The sequence below is a fragment of the Macaca nemestrina genome, chromosome 1, assembly GCF_043159975.1.
Source record: "Macaca nemestrina isolate mMacNem1 chromosome 1, mMacNem.hap1, whole genome shotgun sequence".
Lineage (NCBI taxonomy): Eukaryota > Metazoa > Chordata > Mammalia > Primates > Cercopithecidae > Macaca > Macaca nemestrina.
In genome coordinates this window covers 16450048-16477538 of record NC_092125.1, presented here as the reverse complement: position 1 = coordinate 16477538, position 27491 = coordinate 16450048, and the positions used below count along the sequence as shown (strand labels likewise).

The following is a 27491-nucleotide window of genomic DNA, read 5'->3' as shown; positions in this document are numbered from 1 at the left end:
CACAGGACCACAGCGATCATTCTAAAATATAGCTCTTCAAAAAGCCCACAAGCTCATTGGGAAATAAAATAACAATTTTTGAAATAGTCAATAAAGTTCTTTTTTGAAATTAGAGTATTATTGGAATTTATTTGAATCGAGATCAGTAGAGTATTAGAAGCTGAATTGAGTGGCATGGGCCATCAGTGAGGGGCATGCTCTAGGAATTTAGAGAACTAGGGGATGAGACCGTTAAAGTTATTTTATTTATTTATTTATTTAATTAATTTTGAGATGGAGTTTCGTTCTTGTTGCCCAGGCTGGAGTACAATGGTGCAATCTAGACTCACGGCAACCTCCGCCTCCCGGGTTCAAGCGATTCTCCTGCCTCAGTCTCCCGAGTAGCTAGGATTACAGGCATGTGCCACACACCTGGCTAATTTCATATTTTTAATAGAGACGGCCTTTTTCCATGTTGGTCAGGCTGGTCTCAAACACCCGACCTTAGGTGATCCGCCTGCCTCGGCCTCCCAAAGTGCTGGGATTACAGGCATGAGCCACCGTGCAAGGTCTAAAAGTTATTAAGAAGGTGGCATGAAGAAATAGTGGCAGAGGCAGACCTGCCTGTGCTAGGACTCCAATCCCATCCTGACTATATGTGTGATTCTGGAAGTGTTACTTGACCATTTTGTGCCTCAGTTTCTTGACTAGACACAAATCACGGTTTAATGGCAGTTTCCGAAGAGGTGGCAAAGAGTAGCATGTATTTAGAAAACATTACAGGACAGGAAATTAAAACCAATGTGGGAGTTAGCTTCTAGTGACAGCTCTGGACTGGAGAAGCACTTATTTTTAGGCTTTCTAAACCTTTGCAATTTATTTCAGGGGATTCAGGGAAACAGCATGGATTTTCCCAAAGGGAAGAAATGAGCTGCAAAGCATGAATCATCACCTGACCTGTGTGATTGTCTTTTGCTGACTGTTCAGTTAAATGTTCCACAGGGCATTACCTTGCTTCCTGGCAAAGTTTACAGTTGGGGGAGTGGAAGAAACATCAGGGACCTCTTCCAAGAAGACTATTGAGTAACTATGACCAGGTGCATCCCACGGTGACGGCTGCCCTGGGTGGAATGGCTAGGTCCTGCATTAGTGTGGTGTTACTTGATGAGGATCAGGGGCTCCCAGACAGGCATCTGGGTGAGTGACAGAAGGTGGTGGCCCTCCCTGGAAGTTTAACAAGGATGTTGGGAAACTGGGAAACGAATTCCCCATTCTCAGCTCATCAGAGATGGTTACTTTAGGCTCTTCATGGAGCTGTCTGCACCCTCAGTTTAACCATGTATCTGATGTTTGGGGCCCTAAGCTGACATGGAGCCTGCTGGTCCAGCCTACTGTCCATCCTCTCCTCACTCAGATGCTTAAATAGAGGAGCCCATGGGACTGGACAGATGCTCATTAACCCATCAGGGCCATAAATATAGTCATAAAATGGCATTCAGACCAGATGAATAGCAACCCTACATGGTGCTTCACATTCTGTATCTGTTAGTACAATATGAGTTTTGGTTTTTTTGTTTTTTGTGTTTTTTTTTTTTTTTTTTTTTGAGATGGAATTTGGCTGCTGTCACCCAGATTGGAGTGTAGTGGTACAATCTTGGCTCACTGCAACTTCCGCCTCCCAGGATCAATGATTCTCCTGCCTTAGCCTCCCGATTAGCTGGGATTACAGCACCCTCCACCATGCCCAGCTAATTTTTGTGTTTTTAGTAGAGATGGGGTTTCACCATTTTGGCCAGGCTGGTCTCGAACTCCTGACCTCTGGTGATCTGCCTGCCTCAGCCTCCCAAAATGCTGAGATTACAGGCATGAGCCACTGTGCATGGCCTACAATATAGAATTTTTCATTGACTCAAGTGACCACGTATTTCTGTTCCTAAATTTTTATATATCCCAGAGAAAAGTCAAAGGGCAACAGTAAAACAAAACAACAAACAATGCAAGCAGACAAATAACATGAAGCACTTTCGAAATATTTTTCTTACTTCAACCACTGCTGTATTATTTGTCCTCATTGAAATGCTCATTGTTTTTCTTATTTCACTTCAGAATTGTCTTCTTTGGCTAAATCGACGGCAATCATGGCCTTGCCTTTCAACAGCTCAATAATTTTGGTTATTCTTAAGAGATATGGGTGTGATGATACATAGATATTTTTAAGTTATCTAAATTTCTGTTTTTGAAGATTCCATATATTGTGCTTTTATTACTTATTACTGCTTGATACATTTCTTAGCTAAGGAATTATTGTCAGATTTCTTTCTCTAATCATGCATCTATGTTTGAAATGTCTTGGTATTTTCATTATATCTCACATTCCTGGAGCCGCATTCTATTACCCTTCTTTGAGCCATCAGTGAGTGTTGCAATCTCTCCCATCACAAAACCAGAGCACCTCTTTGGCAAACAAATGTTTACCCAAGTTCTCATGGTGTTCCCAAACTACTTCCTCCCATTCTGTGACATGTGTTTATTTTATTCTTTTTGTAAACTAGTCATCTTGATTTACTAGTTATTAAACTTTTTTTATCTTCAGAATTTACCTTTTTTTTTTTTTTTTTTTTTTTTTGAGACAGAGTCTCACTCTGCACAATCTTGGCTCACTGCAACCTCCACCTCGTGGGTTCACACCGTTCTCCTGCCTCAGCCTTCTGAGTAGCTGGGACTACAGGTGCCCACCACCATGCCCAGCTAATTTTGTTGTATTTTTAGTACAGACGGGGTTTCACCGTGTTAGCCAGGATGGTCTTGATCTCCTGATCTTGTGATTTGCCCGCCTTGGCCTCACAAAGTGCTGGGATTACAGGTGTGAGCCACTGCGCCCAGCCCAGAATTTACCCTTTTAATGGTCTTCTCAGCTTTGCTGAAAGCCACATTTCACAGGTATTTTCACTTAAGTAAAAGCCAGTGAAAGGATCGTTTGTCAAATATAATTCAAGTATTAATTAAAATTCAGGTAAAAATATCTATTGCCACAAAAATGTAGAAGTTACATCAAAATGGCAACCACCACCTTACACCCTATTTATTTTAAGCAAAAAGTTAGTACGTGAAAATTGTAAGATATGGGCCAGAACCCCATGTGGCAATCCATTGTGGTGAGACTTGATTCATATCACATTAATTATAATTCTTTGTGGAAATAAATGTTAACATACACAAGGCATGATCCCCTCCATTCGCTTATTTCTTAAAACTGGTTCTGGGGGTTGTAACCATTGATTTAGTTATATTACGTCCCTTATTACAGTGTTCCTAATTTAATGTTCTCTCTCTCTTTTTCTCCTGTCTCTTTCTCTCTTCCTGTTCTGTTTTTCAGGCTTTGGCTTTCTTTTTCCTTCAATGCAAACAGTTTTGGAAAAGATCAGCTTAGTTTCACAGAATACATTGTCATTATTTCCCATTTTTCTTTCTCTTAGGACATACATAATTAGGATTCTAAAAATGCATCACTGTGTACCTCCCCTCATTCAAAATGTCTGAGAATATCAGGGCAAGCTGAACTGCTCACAACAACTTGCTTAAATGACTTGATATACTGACTGTGACGTCTTATTATTTAATTTCCATGTGCTCATATCTTCCCCAGTAGATTGTAACTTTCTCGAGCCTGCAGCCTATTAATCTTTATAAGCACCTCCCACCCAAAGTCTAACACAATGTTTTACACTTAGATGCTCAGTATGTCTTTATTGAAGGAAGAGCTATCCCACTTAGTGTCAATTCTCTTCAAATCCAGGTGGACATTTTCCAGTTTCAAGACCTATATTCTGTGTATGCTTTAATCCACAGTCCTTGCCAAATTCTCTCCTTATAAAATAGTGATAAATCAATGTTTCCCCTGCCAATATTTCACTGGAAAACATGATCTAGGTAGGAATGGGTTAGCAGGCTGTGTGGGTGTGAGACGCTGCAGCATTTCCCAGCTACTCTCTAGAGAACCGGCTTCAGAGCTCTCCCAGGATATGCCATTATAACTTCCCTGCCAAAACCTGCTTTTGCTTCTTCCTAGAACTTGGAATCATTTTGGATAGATCCTTAGGTTCATGATCTGGATTCATTACCATCTGTCTCACAATTTCATCTAATTGTGATTTTAATTTTTTCCCAAAGTAACACAGAAACCGTTGAACAAAAACACTGTTTTATTATAGGACTTATAATAAAAGAGCAGTTCCCTCACCACACTTTTCTATTTCCCAATTCCCACACCTCAAATGGCATCACTTTTCACTCTCTCAGCTATGTCTTGTGATTTATACCTTGTTATTTCAAGATAGCATCTTGTCTTTGTTCCGAATGCTCTAACAAAATACCATAGACTGGATGAGTTATAAACAACATAAATTTGTTGTCCACTGTTCTGGAGCTGAAAGTCCAAGATCAAGGCTTCCTCAGACAGCTGTCATCTTATTCCAGACTCACATGGCTGAAGTAGCTAGCTGGCTCTCTAAGGCCTCCTTTATAAGGGCACTAATTCCATTCATGAAGGCCTCACCCTCATTATCCAGCCACATCCTGATGATTCCCTCTCCTAATCACCTTGGTGGTTAGGATTTCAACATAGGAATTCTGTGGGAGACATAAGTATTCAAGACATAACAGATTTTTTAAAAAATAATTTTTCATATTTCAAATTTAGACATTGCTTTTAACTTTCTATCATAAAAGATGGAATTTGGCTCTTCCCCATGCCCCCAAAACACATATACACACTCCCACACCCCCACTGTCCCTGAACCCAATTATGTTGTTACTTTGTTAAAATCAGTTGTGAGAGTTTATAGTACCTTGATTGCATAATTATTATTTACAGTTGAATCATGTAAAGCAATATTGTTACATTTCCTTTCTTGTAATTAGTGAAATTAATTCTTGTCTTTTTTTGCTTATTTTTCTGTATTATGCTAAATCATCCTTAAAATTTCCCACAGAAATCTACATTTTCTCTCAAGGTATTAAAGCTATCAAATGATTTTTTTTTTCCATTTTCCTTTCTATGTATTAGCTTATTATTATTATTATTATTATTATTATTATTATTATTATTCTTCAACATCTTTCTCCTGGAGCTGTCTTTCAGCTTCAGTCTGCCCTGGTCATTCTCTTGGCCAGATACTCAGATGACATCCAGGGACTCTCCTTATCCATCATCCTGTGAATTCCCTTTGCCCCTCTCCTGTGTTACATCCCTGATTCCTAAACAACAAATCTCCTTTTATAGTTTACTCTCTCATTTTGGTGGAACTAATTTTTAATTTCCAAAGCTATAACAGGAACAAATAGAGATAACTTTTTGAAGGTCTGAATGTCAGAAAATATCGTTACTCTATCCCAACACTTGCTTGATTGTTTGGCTGAATATAGAATTGTAAGTTAGAAAGTATTTCTATTAGAATTTTGACGACATTACTCAATTATCTTCAAATTCCCTGTGTTCTTTTTGAGAAGCCCAGGCCATTCTGATTCTCAGTAATTAAATGTGACTTGGGGTTTATGTTTTGTTTTGTTTTTGGAAGATTTTAGTATCCCCTTTATCCCTAAATTCTACAGGTATGCTTTACTAGTGGGCAAGGTCCCACTTAAGGTGGGTCCTTTCTAATTTCATCCATAACCTGGAGAATTACTTTTCAGTCTGGAAACTCATATGCTTCTACTTGAGACCTTTTCTTGTATTATTTCTGTGATACTTTCTTCCCCTTCACTTTCTATGTTTTTTCTTTCTGGAATGTCTACTAGTCAGATATTAGATCTCCTGGGATGAACCCTCCATTTTATTTATTCTCTCTCACTTTACTTGTATTTGTCTTTTAGTTCTCACATTTGGAGAGAATTTCTTATTTTATTTTCTAATCCACTTATTAATTTAGAAAAACCTATGTTAACATATTTACTTATCCAAAGTTCAGTCTTGTTTTATGAATCTGAAAACATCTTTTGTTGCTCTATGGTTGCAATATATTCTCTGCTGTTTTTGAGGATAAAAATTATATACATTTTGAAGATTTCTTCTCCTTGTGTTTCTCTGTTTCATATTTTAGATGGTATCTGTTGCTATGTTGCCCAGGTTGGTCTCAAACTTCTGGGGTCAAGCAATCTGCCTCAGCCTTCCAAGTAGTTCTATCCCATTGTACGTGGCTATTTATTGTTATCTTTCATAATAGAGACCTTGCTCAAATGTCCACTAAACCTTGTCTGCCTTTTTATATTTAAGAGAAAGTAATTTAAAAGCTGAAGGCAAACTCTGTATGTGGAGGGAGGATCTGTTGGCAGATGGGTTTTATCGTCAGAAAGCCAGTTTTTTCACTGGAAGACACCAAAATGTCCATATATATAGATTGTTTTCTATTTGGTCATCTTTCTTTGCTTCTTTTCTTTCCTGCCTTCTTTTGGCTTGATTACGTATATGTTACGATTCCACTATGACTGCTCAAGTATTGGCTCATGGAGTATACTTCTTGTTTTACTTCTCTATGAGTTGCTTTAGGGCTTAAAATATACATCTCTGATTTATTACAGTCTATCTTCAAGTAATATTAGACAACTTCCTAAGCAGAATTTTGTTCTATTCTTATCTTTAACATTATTTCTTTGTTTCTTTTTCTTTCTATTTCATTTTTTAAAAGAGATGGAGTCTTGTTGTATTACCCAGGCTGGAGTGCTGTGGTTATTCACTGATGTGACTGTGCACTGTGGCCTCAAACTCCTATGCTCAAGTGAGCCTCCTGGCTCAGCCTCCCGAGTAGCTGGGACTGCAGGTGCAGGCAATGGTGCTCAGCTGAGTTCATTTGCTCTTACTGAGTTCATTTTTATCCCTGATAAGTGTATGAAAACTATAAAATTCTCTCTAGGTATGCTTTTATTATGTCCCTTTAATTTTGACAAATAAATAACTCACAGGAATTCAGTTCTATGTGTTATAGCATTTCTTATGATTTATCTTTATCTCAAGTGTTCAGGATAGTATTTTTTTTTTTTTTAGTTTAGTTTATACAATTTAGTTTAGGTATTTAATTTAGTTTACTTCTTAGCTTAGTCATTTAGCTTTATTTGTTTAGTTCCTTTTAACTTAGTTTAGTTTGTTAGCATAGTTAAATTACTACTTACTAGTCAGTTACTAATTTTTAACATTTCAGTCTTTTAAATTATTTTGATCCACTATTTAAAAATTTAACTTATTATTTAGTGTAATATTTAGTATGTTACTGACATTTTAAGAATATCTTTAATATTGATTTATAATTATTGTTACTAGTATGATGTTTATTACTATTATGACATTTTCTTTTGGAATTTCTTGATGCTTATTTTATGGATTCACACATGGCCAATTTTTCTGACTATTCTGTTTTCACTCAAAAGAGGATGTTTCTACATCTATTGAGGGTGAGTATGTACACATAGTACTTATACATTAATTTTATCGATTGTATTATTTAGATTTATCTATTTGTTAATTTTTTCAATGAATATTCAATGCCTACATTTTTGCTACACACTGTTCTAGGCATATGAGATACGGTGGTAAACAAAACAAAATTCCTGCTTTTCATGGAGGCAGTATTTTGCTGGTGCTGATAATAAATTAGTAAACAACACATTACATCTTACACACATATATATGGTAGTGATAACTGCGTTGGAGAAAAATAAAGCAGAATAAGGGTGATAGAGAATTTAGGGCATATGTAGTCAGAGTTAATTCATGAAGGGTAGATTAAGAAAACCTCTCTGAAAAAAATAATTAAACAGATCTTTTATAGACGTATTTGTTTATTTTCCTCTGCTTGACCTGTTGGTTTGAGATGGTATATTAGAAATCCCCAAAAACAATTAGTGCTATTTTCACCAGTATGTAATGTCCCTTTTTGACCAACATTTTTTGTCTCAAGTTCTATTTTATCAGATACTAAAATTTGAATACCATGTTTGTTTTGATCCATATTTGTATATCTTTCTCAATCTGGGTCGACCACTTGGGTTTGAATCTCAGCTCTGCCACTTACTACTAGTTTTTTGATCTTGGAATGATTATGTAAACTTTATGCTTCAATTTCCTTATCTAGTAAATGGGGATATTAATAGGAACTATATTATAGTACTGTTATGAGGATTAAATGAGTTAATACTTGTAACAGGCTTAGAACAATGCCTGGCACATAGTAAGTGCTACAAAGTTAGTAGCTATAAAAATAAATAAAATCTTCATTTCAAATCTTTCTGTTTTCTTTTGTTTCAAGTTTGTCTCTTGTAATAACATATTAGGTTCTTCTATTTTTTAAATCCAGTGGGTGTTTTAAAATCCATTTACAATTACTCTGATTACTTTTATTATAATAAAAAATACTTCTGCAATGTTATTTAACATTTTCCACTTACTGTACCTTTCGAATTTTTTCCTTCATTTCTTATTTTTCATTGGATAGATGACGTTTTTCTCCCAGCTTAAAACATAAACTATTAATGGCACCTAACTTTTTCAGAAAATATGTCCTTCCCTTTTCCTAGTGTTTTTATTATTTCTTATTCATTCTCTGGTACACACATTTTGTGTCCTCTCTTATGAGTGGTTATGTATGTTTTGATTCTCATTCTTGTAACAAATCTTTTGTTTACCTTCTTATATCACTTGCACTGCTACACAGTGCCTTTACACATCCATGGCTTTGATTCCCTTTACCTGTTAATGAATTGCACATCTATATCTCTGGCTCAAATGTCTATCCCAATCATCTTAAACCAGTGCAGTCACCTGACCTGGGCATCCCATTCGCTTGGCCCTCAAACATTTCACACTCAAAACATCCAAAACTGAACATGTTGCTTGCTCTGTGTTCCCTTTCTCCAAAAATGGTAATGCCATGTTCACAGTTGCCCAAGCCATCACTTTGACCCCTCTCTCTCCTTCTTACTCTACATCTAATACATTACCAGGTCCTGTCAATTTTTATTCATAAATCTGACTTGAATGTACATTCTATTTTCCCTCCATCATCATGGGTCTAGATTACTGTAACAACCTTCAGTATGACATTTCTATGCCTGGAATTCTCCTCCCCTGCATACCCCAATATACTGTTCTACCCTACAAACTGAATGATCTTCACAAAACAAAATTCTGATGATAGCGTTACCCACTTAATTCTCTTTGATGGCATCATATTGCACTTTGGGTTTGTTAGAAATGCGTGTTCCCTGGTGCTGTGAAGAAATAGCACTTTAACATAAATTTAACTTCGTCAGCAAGGCCATTTTTTTACTTTCTGCAGAAAGAGTACACTCACCAGCAATTTTGCCAAGAGAGTACACCGAACAAAGGAGACTGGATCATTTATAACCTGACGTGTCCACCTTACTGCTGTGTCCAGTTTCCATTGGCTGGAACGGGACCTCACATTCTGTATTTGTCCTGATTGGCTAGCAACTTGGAACTTTTTAAAAGAGGCAAAGGCAGAGGAGAACAAAGGAAGGAGGAAGTAACTTGTGAAATATTGAGAAAGGTAAAAACACCTCCAAATAAGGAAGAGGAACAGGCTATGACCTAATGCTTGCTTGGACCAGTATAAGCCTCCAGGGCAAATATTTAGGCTAAATTGTGGGAGTTAAGAACATAAAGTACATTGATTTCTTTATTATGGCTAGCAGATATTTAAGAATGTTAGCACAGGTCTTTGAATAAATTTTGCTTCTAAAAGAAGTTACTATTTATTCCTAATTAGATGGGGAGGAAAGTCTTTGAAGAGGAACCTCTACTTTACTTTTTACAGGTTAAATGTTAACAACTTTAGGCCGGGCGCGGTGGCTCACACCTGTAATCCCAGCACTTTGGGAGGCCGAGGCGGGCGGATCACAAGGTCAGGAGATCGAGACCACGGTGAAACCCCGTCTCTACTAAAAATACAAAAAATTAGCCGGGCGCGGTTGTGGGCGCCTGTAGTCCCAGCTACTCGGGAGGCTGAGGCAGGAGAATGGCATGAACCCGGGAGGCGGAGCTTGCAGTGAGCCGAGATCGCGCCACTGCACTCCAGCCTGGGCGACAGAGCGAGACTCCGTCTCAAAAAAAAAAAAAAAAAAACAACTTTATATAGCCTAAAGGTCTGGGTGTGAGCTGAGATTTCCATTAACTCTTAGCTTTTCCTCTTCCAAACTTCGTAGAGAAATTTCTTCAGCCCCTCAAACATCTCAGGATTTTCTCTTACCATCATACCTTCTCACGAGTTGTTTCATCTTCCTAGAACACATTTTCCCTTCCTCTTGGTCTGGTGAAATTTAACTCAACCTTCAGAAATTTTACTCAACCTTTCTAATATTTCTACTATTTCTTTTCTTTTCTTTTTTTTTTTTTTTTTTTTTGAGACGGAGTCTGCTGTGTTGCCCAGGCTGGAGTACAGTGGCGTGATCTCAGCTCATTGCAAGCTCCGCCTCCTGGGTTCATGCCATTCTCCTGCCTCAGCCTCCCGTGTAGCTGAGACAACAGGCGCCCACCACCACGCCCGGCTAATTCATTGTATTTTTAGTAGAGACGGGGTTTCACTGTGTTAGCCAGGATGGTCTCGATCTCCCGACCTTGTGATCTGTCCACCTCAGTCTCCCAAAGTCCTGGGATTACAGGTGTGAACCACCGTGCCCAGCCTATTTCTACTATTTCTTATTCATTCCCTTGTATATACATTTTGTGTCATCTCTTATGAGTGGGTATGTATGTTTTGATTTTCCCTTCCTCTCGGCCTGGTGAAATTGTACTCAGCCTTCAGACCTCAGGTTAAATGTCATTTCCTATGAGAAGCCCACCTCGTTCAGGATGTCCGTGATCTCTCACAGCCTCCTGTGTTCCCTCCTTAATACAATGTTTTATAGCTTTTTAAAAAATTCTGTGATCATATTATGCTCAGCAAACAGAGAGAGACTATTCTTGTTTCCTGTGCCTAGGGTGTGCCTGATGTATGGTAAGTTCTCACTAAAACGCTTTGACTTGAATTGCATGTCCATGCTGTACTTCAGGTTCCTGGGATTCTTTTAATCTACAAATTTCTCTCAAATTTATCTACTAATTGTCTTCTTAGAGACAACTAAAACATTCCTAGTTGTGTACTTTATTGTTGATATAGTTGGAAACGGGTGCTCGGTGTCACAAAAATCAACACTGAGACAAAAGATCTCTCAGCAAGGCTAGTTTACTTTCTGCAGAAAGGGTGCCACTCACTAGCAGTTTTGCCACGAGAGCACATACGAACAAAGGAGACAGGGTCATTTGTAACCTGACGCATCCACCTTACTGCTGTGTCTGGTTTCCATTGGCTGGAACGGGACCTCACATGCTGTATTTGTCCCGATTGGCTAGTAACTTAGAACTTTCCAAAAGAGGCAAAGGCAGAGGAGAACAAAGGAAAGAGGAAGAAACTTGTGGAATGCTGAGAAAGGTAAAAACACCTCCAAATAAGGAAGAGGAACAGGCTATGACCTAATGTTTGCTTGGACCAGTATAAGCATGTGAGGGCAAATATCTAGGCTAAAATGTAGAAGCTGAGAACACAAGTACATTGATTTCTTTATTATGGCTAGCAGATATCTAGGAATGTTAGTACAGGTCTTTGAATAAATTTTGCTTCTAAGAGAAGTTACTATTTATTCCTTATTAGACAGGGAGGAAAGTCCCTTTGAAGAGGAACCTCTACTTCACTTTCTACAATATCTACATTTATAGAAAATTCTGTATTGTTTACAAAGTAATTTTCCATGGATGATCTCATTGAATTCTCTGTGTTCCTGGGATGTAAATAAGAATAATTAGGTTTCTAATGACACACTGAGAGAACTGAATTCCAAAGAAGTTAGTGACATACATAATAAGATCAGAGTTGAGACATCTATTCAGGTCCTCTGCTGTGCTCATTCTTAAAAAAAATTTTTTTTGGGCCGGGCGTGGTGGCTCAAGCCTGTAATCCCAGCACTTTGGGAGGCCGAGACGGGCAGATCACGAGGTCAGGAGATCGAGACCATCCTGGCTAACACGGTGAAACCCCGTCTCTACTAAAAAATACAAAAAACTAGCCGGGCGAGGTGGTGGGCGCCTGTAGTCCCAGCTACTCGGGAGGCTGAGGCAGGAGAATAGCGTAAACCCAGGAGGCGGAGCTTGCAGTGAGCTGAGATCCGGCCACTGCACTCCAGTCTGGGCGACAGAGCGAGACTCCGTCTCAAAAAAAAAAAAAAAAAAAAAAAAAAAAAAAAAAAAAATTTTTTTTGGTGAAATACATATAACATAAATGTACCATCTTAACTTTTTTTTTTTTTTAAGACAATCTTGCACTATTGCCCAGACTGGAGTGCAGTGGCATGATCTCGGCTGACTGTAACCTCCACCTCAAGTGATTCTTCTTGTCTCATCCTCCCAAGTAGCTGGGATTATAGGTGCCTGCCACCATGTCTGGCTAATTTTTTTGTATTTTTAGTAGAGACGGGGTTTCACTATGTTGGCCAGGTTGGTCTTGAACTCCTGACCTTGTGATCTGCCTGCCTCGGCCTCCCAAAGTGCTGGGATTACAGGCGTGAGCCACCGCACCTGGCCGATCTTAACTATTTTTAAGTGTACATTTTAGTAGTGTTAAGTACATTAACATTGTTGTGCAACCAATCTCCAGAGCTCTTTTCATATTGCCACACTGAAATCACATTAACCAAACAACTTCCCTTTCCCTCCTCCCCTCAGCTCCTGGCAACCACCATTCTATTTTCTGTCTCTATGAAGTCCCCCATTCTAGATATTTCTTATAAATGGAATCACACAGTCTTTTTCTTTTCTGGGAGTGGCTCATTTCACAGCATAATATTTTCCATAAGTGCCATCCATGTTGTAGCATGTGTAAGAATTTTCTTCTGTTTTACCACTGAATAATTTTCCATTGTATGTATATACCGCATTTTGCTTATCTATTCATCCAATACTTCGGAGGTTTTCACCTTTTAGCTATTGTGAATAATGCTGGTATGAACATGAGTGTACAGAATATCTCTTCAAATTCCTCCTTTCAATTCTTTTCAGTATATACCTGAAGTAGAATTGCTGTATCACGTGGTAATTCTATTTTTAATTTTTTGAGGAAATGCTCTACTGTTTTTTGCAGCAGCTACACTATTTTCCATTCCTACCAACAATGAACAAGGGTTCCAATTTCTCCACATCCTTGCCAACACTCATTATTTTATCTTTTTTTGATGGTGGCCATTCTAATGGGTGAAAGAGGTTTTAATTGGCATTTCCCTAATGATTAGTGATGTTGAGCATTTTTTATGTGCTTATTGGCCACTTGTATTTCTCCTTTGGAGAAATCTCTACTTAAAGTCCTTTGTCCATTTTGTTAATGGGATTTGTTTGCTTTTTTGTTATTGAATTGTAGCTATATTTTCTGGATATTAAACTCCCATGGAATAAGGGCCCACAATCCCACAATATTCACAAATATTTATTCCCGTTCCGTAGTTTTTTCACTCTGTTGATTGTGTCCTTTGAGCCAATCTGGTACTCTTGACATTACAGTGTCTCTGTTTAGTTACAGAGGTGGTAGAAGGCATAGATGGAGTGATAGCAATAGGAGTCTACTCCTCTTATCAGACTAGGTGCACAAGGTCAAAGAGCAGCAGGGAGGGGATAGACCCCGAGCCCCACAGTATGGGAATGTTGTGGGCTGGAGGGATGTGCTTTTATCCTGTCTAACATCAAGATTTATCATAGGGACTAAGGTAGGCCTAGGCCAATAGATGGGAGCCAAGTGATCCCCACAGTGGTAAAAGAGGGGATGCCAGGCCAGGTATGGTGGCTCATGCCTGAAATCCCAGCACTTTGGGAACCTGAGGCAGGAGGATTGCTTGAGGCCACAAGTTTGAGATCAGCCTGGGAAACACAGCGAGATTCTGTCTCTACAGAAAATTTAAAAATTAGCAAGGCATAGTGGTGCTCACCTGTAGTCCCAGCCGCCTGGGAGGCTGAGATGGGAGGATGACTTGAGCCCAGGAGTTCAAAGTTGCGGTGAACTATTCTTGTACCACACCACTGCACTGCAGCCAGGGCAACAGAGTGAAACTCCATCTCTAAAAAAAAAAAAAAAAAGGAGGAGGAAAGAAACTCAAGGAAACAACTAAGAACCATCCAACCAAATGCAGGTCCTGGAAGAATCTGGCATCCAGGTGAAGTTTTTTTAATCAATTAATGTAATTCTAGCCTTTTACTAAAAGGACACTTGGGACCTCAGGCAAAGACATCACCAGCTTGATAGAGGTTAGGGCTTATTATTTATACACAAAGATGAAGCCAGGAATTGTATGTGTCAATGCCAGATTATCAGTGGAAGATTGGTACCTTTCAGGTAGCTAAAGCTACCTAAATCAAATTAGGAATAAAACCCAGGTCACCAATGAGCCAGGACTGGTGGATCAAAGCTGGTTTAATTTATAGGAGACTTTAAGGTAAATTGGTTTGGTATCTGAAATCATAACTACCATTCTTTCCCTATTTGTATTTAAAGGATCTGTCTCCAGCAGGACTAGAAAACCATCTGTGGCATTACCTATAAACCCCCTCTAGCTATATAGATTAATATAGAATCATCTTTCTTTATGAGTTTTCCACCAATAAACTTTTATAGATATAAGCAAAGCTTTCCATCACAGCAAATTGTTTCAGGTCCCACTGCCACCAACAGATGACATCAGTGGTTTGCATATTCAGCTGTCACACTGTTTTTTTTTTGAGACAGAGTCTCACTCTTGCTGCCCAGGCTGGAGTGCGGTGGCATGATCTTGGCTCACTGCAACCTTTGCCTCCCAGGTTCAAGCGATTCTCCTGCCTCAGCCTCCTGAGTAGCTGGGATTACAGGCACACGCCACTATGCCTGGCTAATTTTTCTATTTTAGTAGAGATGGGGTTTCATCAATGGTGGCCAGGCTGGTCTCGAACTCCCGACCTCAGGTGATTCACCCACCTCAGCCTCCCAAAGTTCTGGGATTACAGGCACGAGCCTCTGCGCCTGGCCAGCTGTCATACTCTTTATTTGTCTGTGTTTATTATTAAGCTGTTTTAAGTACATTATTAAATGCATACTATTTGAAAAGTACTACTGATAAAATATTGAAAGCGTTCACACCTAGAGACTTAATATAAGGAAAACAAAGGAAGTGACTTGTAAAAATTGAAAGTGTTAAGGAAATGACAAATGCAGCCGATGCAGCTGAGATGAGTCATTTGACAGTAGCAATGATTCTCAAGGATAAACAGTGAAACATTGGTGAACAAAAAAGTCTATGCAACTGACAATAGAAGGCAAGACAAGGAAAAGAGATGTATGTGTTGAAAGATGGGCCCTATTATTAGATGAGGTAGATTTTTTAGGCTTTAGTTTATTAGATTAAGTATTCTAAAGCCAAGAGTTAGTTAGAGAACTTGAAGACAGAACAAGGTGATGCTATTGCCAAGGAAACTTCTGTCTTAAGCTGTGTATGGTTGAATGGGTTCATGGCCATTTGAATCTGCACAAAATCAAAGTGAGAAGAGACAAATCCATGTGGGATGGCAAGACATCTAAGGAGATACCAGAAACTAGTTTCAGAGACCCCCAGAGCTCCGGGTGGGGAGTAACTGTCTCAAGAACTTCAGATGCTTACAGAACAAACAGCAGCTAGGAAAATGTGTGTCTGGTTTTAACGCTTCAAAGTCATGACCCATGTCCATTTTGGTAGGAATGTGCCCAGAGGCTGCAGACTAAAAACAGGCTCTCTTACTTTGGATTTATGAAAGGTTTTTCAAAGAGCCTTTTAGAACTGGAACATAATTGAGTAGGTAGACAGACTTCTGAAAATCGATTGAATTTGTTTTCCCTTTTGCTCTATATTACCGCTACAAATTCAACATACTTGCTTTCTCTGTTGTCATAGATATCATTAGTAAAATGCTCTAGACATGACCAAGGGCAATGCCTACGGATGTGCAACTAGAAAAGCTCTTCTCAGGATGTGCTCCATGAGTTCTGTAGGGAAAAAAAAAAAAAAAAAAAAAGATTCCATGATCTAGTAGGTTTGGAAAATGCTAAAATAGTCCGTTAATAACATTTGAATGTGTTTATTTTTGAGGAAGGTAAGTGAAAATGATTGTCATTAGAATACACCTACCTGACTTCCAACTACAAGGAGCATCACCGACAGTGGGCACCAGCCACTGTCCTCTAAACCTATCACCCCATTCGTGATGGGCCCGGTTTCCCAGAGGCTGTTCTCAGGCAATGAACAAGAGCAATAGCATAGTAAGTTAGGCCCATTCCTGGAAGACACAAGACTGTTGGACAGCCAGCTTTGGCTCAAGGACTTCCAGACAGCAGTACTGAATGTTTAGACTTCGCAGCAGTTGAAAACACTTCAACTCTATTTTTCTTGTCTCTCTCCTTTTCTAAGGGTCAGACTTCATTATGATCTGACAGCTCTCCCAGCCACTCCCAACTCCTCCTCCAATTTATTTCTTAGGCATTTCCCCAATACAATTCTTCCCTATTCATTTCTATCTCGGTGTCTGCTTCTTAGACAACCCAGACAATTACAATAACTCATAAACCTCTGTGCACACAAAAAATAGCAGCTGAATATATGAGGCAAAACTTATTAGGAATAAAAGACCTGTACACAAGTGTAATATTACTGGGAGATTGTAATATAGCTCTTTCATAATCAGTCATAAGTAACAGACAAAAATTAAAAACATAAAGAAACTTATGAACCTATAATCTCTCCAATAGATAATAAAAATTATTTTCTAGGTTGATGGAACAAAGAAAGGAGAGTTTATTTCTATCATCAACCAATAGAGTTAGAATAGAGTTATAATAAATAATAAGTGATGAAGTTAATACTTTGAAATTATGAAATACATCCACAAACTTTGTAACAAAGAGGCAATCAAAATTGAAACCTAGCATAACGAATCCTCAGAAGACAACGTAGAAACTTAAATGCTTTTATAAAAGAAGAGAGATTAAAATTAATGAAAATTAGACCTGGCGTGCTGGCTCATGCCTGTATTCCCAGCACTTTGGGAGGCCGAGGTGGGTGGATCACTTGAAGTCAGGAGTCCGTGACCAGCCTGGCCAACATGGCGAAACCCCGTCTCTACTAAAAATAACAAAAATTAGCGGAGCATGGTGGCGTACTTCTGTAATCGCAGCTACTTGGGAGACTGTGGCAGGAGAATCGCTTGAATCTGAGAGGTGGAGGGTGCAGTGAGCAGAGATCGCGCCACTGCACTCCAGACTGGGAGATAGAGACTCTGCCTTAAAAAAAAAAAAAAAAAAAAGTAATGGGCCGGACATGATGGCTTACTCCTGTAATCCCAGAACTTTGGGAGGCTGAGGTGGGCGGATCATGAGGTAGGAGTTTGAGACCATCCTGGCTAACACGGTGAAACCCCATCTCTACGAGAAATGCAAAAAAAATTAGCCGGGTGTGGTGGTGGGCACCTGTCGTCCCAGCTACTCGGGAGGCTGAGGCAGGAGAATGGCACGAACCCGGGAGGCGGAGCTTGCAGTGAGCTGAGATCACACCACTGTACTCCAGCCTGGGCGACAGAGTGAGATTCCGTCTGGGGTTGGGGGGCAGGGGGGGAGAAAAAAAAGAAAAGGAAGGGAAAGGGAGGGGAGTGGAGGGGAGGGAGCCTTGTCAAAGTGCAGGTTAATTACCTCTGCAGTATGCCTAGTGGCCACTCAAGTTGCCTTATTCCGCCCCATATCACCCCTGTATTGCCCCACACATAGTGCAATGCCTAGTATGTAGTAGACACTCAAAGTTGCTCTCCCGAATGTGTGTACAAAACAACAAGATTTAAACAAACTTTTGGTCTTGTCTTGGGAAAGAACTAATCAAAACTTCTACTATCTGGGGAGAATGCTTTAAAAATTCTCTATTGTCTCTCCCTCACTGAGAACACAGTGATTCCACACACAGTTGTGAGGCCTCTTGGTGTGCTTCCCCTCCTGAGCTGCTAAAAGGGAGACTTTGGGCTGTCACTTAGCTTTCAGACTTGTAGGGAAGAATGTGATCCCAGATTAGCAGAGCATGTAAGTCATGTTCTCTCCCACCCAAATGCTCAGTTGGTCTTGTCTTTCAATATCTCCAGTTACTAAGATGAGTCATCAGTACTGGGGTGGGGGTGAGGGGGCAAGTACCTAGGGTAGGGGCTTGGAGACAGAGCTCCCCAGGCACTTCAGAAAGAGGTTCGTTCAAAGAGACATAGGGTTCTACATGGGAGCATTCCAAGAAAAGGAACACCGAGGACGGATGTCACTTCATGTCTTGCTGCACATGTGAGCCCCTGCCATCCTCTTGTAATTTGCAGGTGTGTGTTTTATAACTGCTCCCTGGACAGTTCTAAATGACAAAGCATTTGTGCTGGCAGCACCCTCTACTTCACACCTACTCCTCCAGGCCTCTGGCGAACACAGGGCTCAGAGGAACTACCTTCCTCAAGAATCACACACGTGGCTGGTTTTCTCAGCAAGGGGTCTCGGTTGAGCATTAAAATAAAACAATGCTTGGTTTTTGTATAGGAAACCTTTTTTTCCATCAGTTTCAACAACCCCAGACATTGCCTATTGGAGCTGATGCTTTCGCTCTTACCATATCCTGCTACCTTTCCTGTCTCCAAAGCCCTAAATGGATTCCTCAAGGAATGTCTTCCTAACTTCCCTCAGGCAAGAGGAGGAAGGGCTGTCTTCATTATGTCTTTACTCTAAAGCGTTTAGCACAAAAAAGCAGCTCTGGATTCATTTCATTAATAAAACACAGTGAACAAAAGTCTTCCTGCATCAGTTTGACTGATGAGATCAAATTGTGTGATAACTACTCACCCATACCACAGAAACCACACAAAACTGGACCTGCCTAAGGAAGTTAAACTTAGAATCCCATTTCCCCTTGGGGCTGAGTTTCCATTTTCTCATATATTAAAGAACTTATAAACTATTTTTTAAATTAACCAGCTCTTGGGCCAGGCGTGGTGGCTCACGCCTATAATCCCAACACTTTGGGAGGCCGAGGCAGGCAGATTACCTGAGGTCAGGAGTTCGAGGTCAGCCTGCCCAACATGGTGAAACCCAGTCTCTACTAAAAACACAAAAATTAGCTGGGTGTTATGGCACATGCCAGTAATCCCAGCTACTCAGGAGGCTGAGTTTGGAGAATCACTTCAACCCAGGAGATGGAGTGAGCCGAGATCACACCCCTGCACTCCAACCTGGGCGAAACAGCAAGACTCCATCTCGAAAAATTAATTAAAGTTCAGTAAAACTTACCCTGAGCTGCATGTTGTGCCTCCGTGGTCTCACCCAGTGGAAGGTGAGCACATTCATATTGGCTGGTGAAAATCCAAGCAATATGTTTGTATGGTTCTTAAAGAACTGAGAAACAGCAAGAATATGCACAGTATTTGTAAATAACTTGAGCCTTTATAAAATGAACCTTTGTTGGAAAATACACAGAAAAAGTTGTACGCAGGTTTACCTAGAATGTCAATTGGAATAAAGACTGTGATGGCTTTTTTTTTTTCTTTTTTCTTTTTTTTTTTTTTGAGATGGAGTTTCGCTCTTGTTGCCTAGGCTGGAGTGCAATGGCACGATCTTGGTTCACTGCAACCTCCTCCTCCTGGGTTCAAGCAATTCTTCTGCCTCAGCGTCCTGGCTACTTTTGTATTTTTAGTAGAGACAGAGTTTCTCCATGTTGGCCAAGCTGGTCTCAAACTTCCGATCTCAGGTGATCCATCCACCTTGGCTTCCCAAAGTGCTGGGATTAGGATTACAGGCGTGTGCCACAGTGCTCGGCCAGCTTGGGGCTCTTAATGGCTCCCACCTTGCTTGTAGGCTGCAGCATCTGCCTTCCCTTCTTCCACACTGCACCCTTCTTCCCTCGGACTTGAACTTTGCATCTTGGTTCACTCCTGGGTGTTCACGACTGTCCTTCTGATTGCTATGTCCAGCACATGACCATCCAAAGGAAGCCACTGTCCCTTTAGAGTCACTCTGGACTTTGCCAGCAACATTTCCTAGGTACCCCTGCCCCTTTGCTGTGAGGTCTTGGCAGATACATCACTTATGACAAATTGTTTTCAGATTAAGAGAGGTCTTATTGGGAGCAAAGGAATTTAATTAAAGTCAATGCCCGAATTCCAGCCAAATGAGTGTCCTCTGTATGCATGGCTGATGCCTAGGTTCTCTAAATACATCAATACCAGGGAGCTCACCTGTCCTCTTCCTTCCTTCCTGCTAATGGGGACCCTAAGATTTTTAGTAAAGGAAAAAAAGGATAACTTTGTTTCTTTTCAAACTATCTTCACTTGTACACATCCATGATGATTACCCTCTCTCAATGATCTCTGAGCTCCAGGAAGAGCTCCCTATGAATGGACATTCCTGTGACCTCATCCAGATCTGAGATATTCTAGAAGATGATATATAGAAGATGCTGTTTGCTCTCAGAATGCTCGTTTGTTTTCCAATGTTTGTTAAACTGCATCTTATATGACTTCCGAATCCAAGGAGTCATGGTCAGGAACCCATCAACCCCAAATGGGTCCATGACTAGCAGGGATTCTTCAAACTCCTTAAAAAGTAGTCTGAATTTTTCTGTATGTGATTTTTATTTTCCAGAGGCGAGAATCCACAGTGCTCATGGTGTATTCAAAGAGGTCTGCAACACTGAAAAGATTAAAAACAGATGTTTACTTGGACTCCTTTTCTCATTCTGGCATCCCATGAGACTCTGATGATGTTTGCAGCTTTAACTCCAAACCCAAACCTAAAAAATATTTATCTGAGAGTGTCAGAGTAAAATTTCTGGGTAAAATCTCTGCCTGCTGAAGAAGGCACTTGCACTTCTAAAGAGGGCATGGCACGCCCCTACCTTGATATGATTCATGATTTCCAGCAATATTTGAGGCTTACTGGGCAGTACCACAAATCATTTCCTACTTTTCACAATAATTACCTTGATAAGAGGCTTCCTTAAGAAAGACAAAAAAATGTATCTGGTCCCTGGACACTATCCTAAGATCTTAGTCAACTGTGTCCCAATCCTGGGCTTCCCCTGGGTCAGCCCTGTCTTCAAAGCTCAGAATAATACTTACAGGATGGCAGAAGAATCACTTCATCCTAGGAAAGCTTCCTCAGAAAGCTGAGAAGGTGTTCCATGTCTGGGGAACAACAGAACTCACTAGAGAAGCATTCTATGTGCTAGTATACGGACGGGATTTGGAGGGCCACAGCCTAAGACTGTCAACATGGTGGGTCTTATCAGTTCCGGGGGCTTCTAACTTCAGTTGCCTCTCTCCCTATGACCCCACCCAGTCTCTTTTTTTTTGTTGTTGTTGTTTTTTTTTTGAGACGGAGTCTCGCTGTGTCTCCCAGGCTGGAGTGCAGTGGCGTGATCTCGGCTCACTGCAGGCTCCACCTCCCGGGTTCACGCCATTCTCCCGCCTCAGCCTCCCAAGTAGCTGAGACTACAGGCGCCCGCCACCACGCCCGGCTAGTTTTTTGTATTTTTAGTAGAGACGGGGTTTCACCATGTTAGCCAGGATAGTCTCGATCTCCTGACCTCGTGATCCACCCGCCTCGGCCTCCCAAAGTGCTGGGATTACAGGCTTGAGCCACCGCGCCTGGCCCCACCCAGTCTTTTAATACTTCCTGCTTTGATCAACATTAGAGGCTATCACCTTTCCACCTTGTGCAAATGCCTGATGATGTTTCTTTCCCCCGCCCACCACCCCCACAACATTTCTTGAGATGGAGTCTTGCTCTATTGCCCACACTGCAGTGCAATAGCACGACCTCGGCTCACCACAACAGGGTTCCAGTAATTCTCCTACCTCAGTCTCCCGAGTAGCTGGCATTACAGGCATGGGTCACCACTCCTGGCTAATTGTATTTTTAGTAGAGTTGGCATTTGGCCATGTTGGCCAAGCTGGTCTTGAACTCCTGACCTCATGTGATCCGCCCACCTCGGGCTCCCAAAGTGTGGGGATTACAGGTGTGAGCCACCATGCCCGGCCTAAATGCCTGATGATATTTCTTTACTCCAGATGTGCATTCTAACTTCTGTTTATCATCACTGGGATGTCCCCTGGAAAGATTAATCAGCATCTCAAACTTAATATGCTCAAAACTTTATTCTTGATCTCTGGTCACAAATATGCCTCTTTTCTTGTGGTCTTCATTTAATTATAAATGCATCTCTTCTTCTGGTTGATAATATGAAAAATTCTGGGAGTTACTATTGAAATTTCTCTCTGTAATCCTCCCTAACCAATACATCAACAAGTCCTGGTTGGGCGTGGTGGCTCACGCCTGTAATCCCAGCACTTTGAGAGGCCGAGGTGGGCAGATCACAAGGTCATGAGATTGAGACCATCCTGACCAAGAGGGTGAAACCGTCTCTACTAAAATACAAAAATTAACTGAGCACGGGGGCATGTGCCTGTAGTCCCAGCTACTCAGGAGGCTGAGGCGGGAGAATCGCTTGAACCCAGGAGGCAGAGGTTGCAGTGAGCTGAGATGGTGCCACTGCATTCCAGCCTGGTGACAGAGTGAGACTCCATTTCAAAAACAAAAACAAAAGAAACAAACAAAAAACAAGTCCTGTTTATCCTACCTCCAAATTATATCTCATATCTGCCTACTTCTCTCCATTTCCACCACCTCCACCGGGTAACCATTGTGCCTGGTGAGAGGATTACATTTCTGACATGATTCCATGCTTGTCCCTTCTCTGATCCTTTTTACTTCAGGCAGCCAGAGTGAACTTTTAAAAAGGCAAATCTAGCCACTGCCCTTGCCAGCTTAAAACACCAACAATGCCTTCTTATGTCATGTGGGATGAAGTCCAAACCTCTTACCTGCAGTGACAGTTCCCTTGAGATCTGACTCCTGCCTCTCTTTTCAGCGCCATCTCCTGTTCCTCCTGGCATTGTGTCTGCGTTCCAGCCACACTGGCCTTGCAGGACCTTCAACACGTTCAGTTTGTTCCTCTACAGCAATGGGTCTTCATTCTCTCTCTCTCCCGACATGGGAGTAGCAGGAAGATCTCACAGATCACTCTGTTCTGTAAGGAGAGCAGAAAAAGAGCATCCTTCACCTTGAGAAGACCTACAAATTCTCTCTCCTGTACCACACAGTGGAAGTCACTGACGTCATGTCACTTGCTATATTATGCTATGATACCCCTTCCCACTCCAGCTCTAGCAGCTTAAGGATTGTTGTTCCATCATTTTATATGCACTGAGTATGATCCCCAAAGGCAGGTTATTTTAAGCTACCACTTATTTAAAGAGCTATGTTCACAAATTGAAGGCAGCACCAACTTATCTTTTCCTTTAGGGTCCAATATATGGCTGCACTAGGTCCACTGAGACCTCAATTCTACTTTTAATCATTAAAGAGGCCAAGGAGATGTTATCAGATTTTCTCCTAAATATTCTAGATATTTAGAATAAATAAAATGGTCTTTAGACAATGGGAACGAAACGTGAACAGAACAATGTGTATGTAATTTTAACTTTTGGTAATGTAAGCATATGGATAACGTTGGTTTTTAGAGCTTTTGTATTTTCCAGTCTTTGCTATAAAATTATTAAGCACATACAAAAGTAGAGAATACTATGATAAACTATCATGTATTTGTTACTTAGTTCAATAATTATTAACTTATGGTTGATATTGTTGCACAAATACCTCCTTCAATGTTTGTTTCCCTCCCAAACTGGGTTCTTTTTGAGCAAATACTTGACACATCATGTCATTAGAAAATATTTTACTATGTATTTCTGCAAGTTATGGGCTTATTACTATTATTATTATTTGAAACAGAGTCTCACTTTGTCACCCAGGCTGGAGTGCAGTGACACAGTCTCAGCTCATAGCAACCTCTGCCTCCCAGGTTCAAGCAATTCTCCTGCCTCAGCCTCCTGAGTAGCTTGGACTACAGGTGCGCCACCACGCCCAGCTAATTTTTGTGTTTTTAGTAGAGGCAGGGTTTCACTATGTTGGCCAGGCTGGTCTCAAATTCCTGACATTAAGTGATTCCCGCTTCTGCCTCCCAAAGTAATGGGATTACAGGTGTGAGCCACCATGCCCGGCCAAGGGCTCTTTTAAAACATGATCAAAACATAAATATCACACATTAAATTATTAATACTTTCTTAATATCATAAAATATTCAGTGTATTCAAATTTCTAAGAGTATCTCAAAGTATTTTACAGCAGTTGGTTTATTTGAATGAGGATCAATAGATACACATTGTGTTTGGTTGATATAACTCTTAAGTTTTTATTCTTTTAAAAATTTTTTTAAGACAGGGTGTCACTTTGTTACCCAGACTGGAGTGCAATGGTGTGATCTTGACTCACTGCAGCCTAGATCTTCTGGGATCAAGCAATCCTCCTGCGTCAGGCCCCCAAGTAGCTGGGACCACAGATGCGTGCCACCATGCCTGGCTAATTTTTGTATTTTTTTGTAGAAACCGGGTTTTGCCATGTTGCCCAGGTTGGTATCAAACCCCTGGGCTCAAGGGATCCGTCCACTTCAGCCTCCCAAAGTGCTGAGATTACAGGCTTAAGCCACCACGCCAGCCCCTCTTGTTTCTTTTAATCTGTAGATTTCCCTCTCTATATTTTTCTTTTCAATGTGTTTGTTGAAGAGATTAAAGAAACCAGGTCATTTTTCCTACGAATTTTACTAATTGCATCTTCATGGTGTTATTTAACATACTCTGTTTTCTTAAAAGCTGGCAGTTCGATCTGGAAGATTTATCAGATTAAATTTCAGTTTTTTGGCAGGAATGACTCATGGTTGTGTACTTTCATCAGGAGGCACATAATGTCTGATTATCTCCCTTTATGGGATGTTGAGATTGATTGCTGGGTCAAATCTTGTTAGTCTTTCCATCATTTTAAACTTCCCCATCAGTTTCTCATCTAACAGTTTTAGCAGTCATTGATGATCACTGCCTACATCCATTATTTTACTAGGAGTTCTGAAATGATGTCATTACATTAATCCTTCTTCATTTAGTAGCTGGAGTGCTGCCATAAAGAAAGACTTTTCTTCATGAGCTATATGATAATCCCTAAGCATAGTTTGTAAAGGAAAAGCACAATAAATGCTTGACTGTTTTCTCGTTTTTAGAATAGTTAGTTCCCTAACATCTGCTAAATGTGACCAAAGACCAATGGTGGCTCTTTTTTTCAGTATCATTTTGACCCCATGAATGATACAATATTAGATGCCTAAAAATTCTTGGCAGTTATTATCCTTTTTGAGAACCCAACTGTCCCATCTTTAGTGAGTGAGGGTGTCTCTTTAATTTGGTTTCTAAACCCTGTTGACATGACCCTAGAGATCTTTAAAAGATTTCTTTTATTTTCTGGTATAATAAGATGCTCTAGCTCATCTTGTCTGTTTCCTGAACCAGATCTGAAACAGTCATTTCTCCAAAAAGACTTTATGTGCGAAACAATGTTGCGAGATCACAGACTGAGTACTAGGCATGATCTTTGCTGTCAGGCCTCAGAGCCCAAGCTAAGCCATCATATCCCCAGTGACCTGCACATATACATCCAGATGGCCTGAAGCAACTGAAGACCCACAGAAATGAAAATAGCCTTAACTGATGACATTCCACCATTGTGATTTGTTTCTGCCCCACCCTAACTGATCAATGTACTTTGTAATCTCCCCCACCCTTAAGAAGGTTCTTTGTAATTCTCCCCACCCTTGAGAATGTACTTTGTGAGATCCACCTCCTGCCCCCAAAACATTGCTCTTAACTCCACTGCCTATCCCAAAACCTGTAAGAACTAATGATGATCCACCACACTTTGCTCTCTTTTTGGACTCAGCCCGCCTGCACCCGGGTGAAATAAACAGCCATGTTGCTCACACAAAGCCTGTTGTGTGGTCTCTTCACACGAACACATGTAAGACACTTGCTCCATATTTCTTTGCCCCTTTTAGTGGACAAGGCAATATAAAATATGCACTTTTAAAGGAAAAGAATATGGGCATAGTGACATAGCCAACTGAAATAGAAGTCAGAGAAATTTTACTCTTTGATTTTATATTTGTGACTCTAATTACTTACCCTGAAATTCTTGGTTCTGGCAAAGTTAACATAATTACTTGTTTTTACCTTACATGTCTTAGTTTCAGAAAAATGATGCCCAAATCATTCAATATAAATATTGAATACAGTTTACAATTTCTCTGGAGTGGGATGGGGTGTGGTGGCTCACGCCTATAATCCCAGCACTTTGGGAGGCTGAGGCAGGCTGATCACCTGAGATCAAAAGATCAAGACCATCCTGGCCAAGATGGTGAAGCCCAGTCTCTACTAAAAATACAAAAATCAGCTGGGTGTGGTGGCGCGTCCATAGTCCCAGCTACTCGGGAGGCTGAGGCAGGAGAATCGCTTGAACCTGGGAGGCGGAGGTTGCAGTGAGCTGAGATTGCACCACTGCACTCCAGCCTGGCGACAGAATGAGACTCCATTTCAAAAAAATATAAAAATAAAAATAAATTTCTCTAGAGTGTCTTTTTACCATTAGGATATATCCCACTCGGGACAGTCAGTCAAGTTACTATATTTTAAATCACCTGAAATATTGTAACCCTTGTGGGGTTAAGTGGCTACATATTTTTAAATTCTGAAAAAGAATTGTTTTTGTTTACATTGTTCTGTTTCAAATAACTACCAAGATTTTCTTAGCATTATAAGGGTAACATTCTTAGAGGAGTATAGAGATGAGAGGAAACACTTTTGTGTTTATAGCGGGAAAAAGTACATTGAAGTTGGTCAGATTACACAGTGGAGATGACGGAGCCTGCTAAGAAGGTGAGACTCCCACACTGGGACTCACTTCAGCTTTCTTGTCAAATTGGCATCAGTAACTATGACACACTTACTGGCCACAGCTGTGGGAGAATATCAATGCACTAGTGGAGATTTTTCTCATGAAACTCCCTGACGTACACAGAAAAATGAGTGACCATTTACTACTAGATTCCTTTCTAAACAGTCTATAAACATTCTTGTCTTCCACCAACCCCCAGAGTAAATTCACCCCTTCGCTCAAATTTTAGTTCACCTGGAACCTAATAAATGGTTAATGTTACCTTTATTTTATGATGGTGTTTTGTCATCAGATTTCATTATTTTGCCTTTAGTACAGAGCAATGTTTGCTCTATTCCTTTTGGGAATTGTAAACAAGGTGTACTAGCCTGACCTTTGGTGATTCCGCCTTGGCTTCCCAAAGTGCTGGGATTACAGGTGTGAGCTACCACGCCCGTCCAAGGGCTCTTGGTTAAATGGTGAGCCTGCCACCCAGGTGAAGTGCCTCCACATTTGTGTTCTTTAAGAGATGGTAACTGGGATTCGGTGTTT

At 40.5% G+C, this 27491-nt stretch overlaps 1 long non-coding RNA gene across 2 annotated transcripts in view; it reads right to left on the bottom strand.

Moving 5' to 3' along the window:
* Positions 1-4217: 4217 nt before the first annotated feature.
* The window catches only part of LOC105464129 (uncharacterized), a 31497-nt gene continuing 8223 nt past the window's right edge, over positions 4218-27491 (bottom strand). Inside the window, exons 2-6 of one of the 2 annotated variants that reach the window (XR_011608419.1) lie at positions 22949-23154; positions 19359-20756; positions 15940-16052; positions 13993-14121; positions 4218-4608 (exon numbers count right to left, since the gene is read on the bottom strand). This is a non-coding gene — a long non-coding RNA (uncharacterized lncRNA). The remainder of the gene's footprint in view (positions 4609-13992; positions 14122-15939; positions 16053-19358; positions 20757-22948; positions 23155-27491) is intronic. The other variant, XR_011608420.1, reaches the window with a different exon arrangement.